General features: G+C 43.9%; 1 pseudogene; it reads right to left on the bottom strand.

Annotated features, from left to right (window-relative positions):
• Positions 1–257: 257 nt before the first annotated feature.
• Positions 258–331, bottom strand: LOC117314034 (U4 spliceosomal RNA; annotated as a pseudogene).
• Between the last annotated feature and the right edge of the window lie 2,739 nt (positions 332–3,070).

Below are 3,070 nucleotides of genomic sequence, written 5' to 3'. Positions count from 1 at the left end.
TTCTGTGCATTAGATAAAACAGTCAACTCTCCCAATCTTGACAGGGTGACCTTGCATAGGAGATGAAACTTATTGTTCAACCATGCCCTAGCTCCTGGTTGTCTCTCAAACCTTTGTGACTGTCCAAGCTGCCTTCTTTGTTCTTAGTGGCTCCCAGTAGTTGAGGGTGTGCAAAGGTCTTTCAGTGTCTCAAAGGGGGAGGTTCTCATTCAGCACCTAGATTCAGGCTAATTGGAACCCAGACGGTCTCCTCAGACAGCAACTTTTCAATTAGCAATAATCGCGCCTCGGATAAACCTCATTGGCTACGATACTGCCACTGCGCAAAGCTCAGACAGCAACTTTTAACATATACAATATGCCTCTTTCAGAAGGTGACTGAGAGATGGCTGTTTTTGTCTGTTCCCTCTGCATTTAGCTCTGGGATTATAGAGAGTTAAGAACTGTTTCTTTGTTTGCTTCCATCCCATTGAACCCATGGACACCAGACCCACTGGCCACCAGGGCCAGGTTATCAAGGGATGTGTCCTCTTGGCAGCAGCCATAAATGTGGGGGCACCAGGTATGTGCAAAAGCTCCTTTCACAGAGACACCAGGGACCTGGGGTGGGGCAGAGGGGGAGCATGAAGAATGTGCCTGCTGGCCTCCCCAGTCTCTGGGGAAGATTGAAGTCATGCCCTAGATGTGTGTTAAATTAGAAGCCTGCCCCTCAGGCCACAGGTTTTACGATCTGCAAATAGGCCTCTTTCATGGAAAGACTTGACATTTCAACCTGCTGCCTCTGTGCTATGCCCTGGTGGCATAGCTGTTTAAGAACTGTGTCTTACAGTTCTTAAACAGTCCTATGGGTAATCCCTCTGGCTACCAGAGCCAGGCAACCAAGGGGTGCATCCCCTGGGTGGCAGCCACAATAGCTAGGGTGCCAGACATGTGTACAAGCCCCTTTACAAGTGATACCAGTGACCTGGAGTGAAGCAGAGGGAAAGCACAAAGATGGTGCCCACCAGTCATCCCAGTCTCTGGGGAAGATTGCAGTCATGCCCTAGATGGGTGTTAAATCAGAAGCCTGTCCCTTGGGCCACAGGATTTAAGATCCGACAATGGGCCTCTTTCGTGAAAAGACTGGATGTTTCAGTCTGCAGCCTCTTTGCTGAGTCCTCATGAAGCTGTTAAGAACTGTGTCTTAGTTCACAACAGCCTTGTGGGTCTTGGGACATAAACCCCATAAGCTTTCAGAGCTGGATGTTTTGGAAGATCATGTCTCAGGTGAAAGTCTTAAAAGTTGGGGCCTCAGATATGGGATCCAAACCCTTCACTTCTCAGAGAGAGCTGAGAGTGTGAGTTCCCTCCCAGTTGTATGCTGCCATAGCGGGGATGGATTTTTGGTGACATTGTGTCTCAGCCCCTCCTACCATTTCAAAGTGGGTTTTTCTCATTTTCCTGCTGTGTAGAAGTCACTCAGCTTGTTTCTCTTGGAGGGAATTATTCCATATGTTGTTGTAGATTCAGTGTGTCTCTGGGAGGACTGAGTTCAGGAGCCTCCTGTGTCACCTTCTTGAACTGAACTCTCCCAATCTCCAGAATTTTAAGAAAATTTTTAACCACTCCCATGTAAGTTCTATTCTAGAGCTAATATTAATCCTTTAGAGAATGTTTCAACATTCAAAGGACATTTCCAATTTCTATAATTGTTTATCAGATTTGTAATATTATGTAAATTATGACTTTTATATCCTTATAATTGACTTTTTTCTATTTTCCTTTTGAACCCTTTAAACAGTAACCAATTTGGTTGGACATATTAGCTATATTTAATTATAAACAGTTTTTACATATATTGTACCATTTGATCTTACCATTAAAGTAATTTCAGTATGATGTTGCTTTTGAACACTGGAATCTACACTCTGGAAATGTGTTCAGTAGCCCATAATGTGGGTCCTGAAGACCCAAGGCCGAGAAGCTAGGATCACAGAGGGTATTATGCATGGTCCCCCATGTGAGGAATGCTGTAGGGATTTCTCTTTGGCAGACCAAAGGGCAAGCTTCCTACTAAAGGCATTTATAACATGCTAACAAATAACCATAGGGTGTATTTACAAGATATGTGAGAGAGCCTGGCAGGCACAAACTGATGAACATCAAAGACAAGTTAAGTGAGCTATTTCCTATTTACTCATGAGAAACAAACAGCTCTAGTGGAAAATTTTAGGCTCACTGGATTCCATCACTTGAAAAAATCACAGAGTTTTTCCCTGGAAATATCTTTAGAGATCATCTAACTCAACATTGCCCCCTTCCTAGTTTTGTTTCACACTTCATTTACCCATTTACTGGCACAGACAGATGCCTCTAAATTTCTATACACATAAACATTTATGCATGAATATTCAATTTGAAAGTTACACAGGATGTGTTCATTAGAGATTATGTGACTTCCTTTGCATCTTTCCTCCTTAAAGCTCTAAGGCAATGACCTTTCTTGAGTTAATATTAGAAAAAGCACAATATTTGATTCTGAGAGACCTAAATACTAAGGGAGCACGGAGCTGTGAGACAGAGAAGAGGCAAAACCGTAGCAGGCACGTGTGAGAATCTGAGGGTTGAAGGAGGTGCAGAAGGGCCTCCCAGGCCCTCAGTGCATCTAAGAAGATGAGCAGAGGGCTCGCCACGTGGAGAAGTGGGAAAGGAATTGGGCTGCTATGACAGAACCTCAGTTTTAAAAAAATATCATGGTCAACATTCTTTCCAGGTCCAATTGCTCTCATTTGAAGTAAGAGTATTTGAATATCATCCCCTTTGCCTGCCACCACTCTCCTTGCTGAGCAGCAGAGAAAAAGCTGGGGTTGGGGTGGGGATGCAGGGAATTTCAGGTTCCAGTTTCAGTTCTGATTCAAGCTTGTTGTGTTACTTGGAAACAGCCTAACCTTCCTGGCCTCGGTTTCCTCACTTGGTTACTTGAGGTTAGACTAGTGACTGCAGTAAGATCCCTTCCAGCTCAAATACCCTGTGATTATACATGTATCTCCTGACCAAAGCCTTGCCTTAACATAGGCTGCCAAAATGGAAT

The sequence above is a fragment of the Tursiops truncatus genome, chromosome 10 (genome assembly GCF_011762595.2).
Source record: "Tursiops truncatus isolate mTurTru1 chromosome 10, mTurTru1.mat.Y, whole genome shotgun sequence".
Classification (NCBI taxonomy): Eukaryota; Metazoa; Chordata; class Mammalia; order Artiodactyla; family Delphinidae; genus Tursiops; species Tursiops truncatus.
This window is presented reverse-complemented; position numbering and strand designations above follow the sequence as displayed.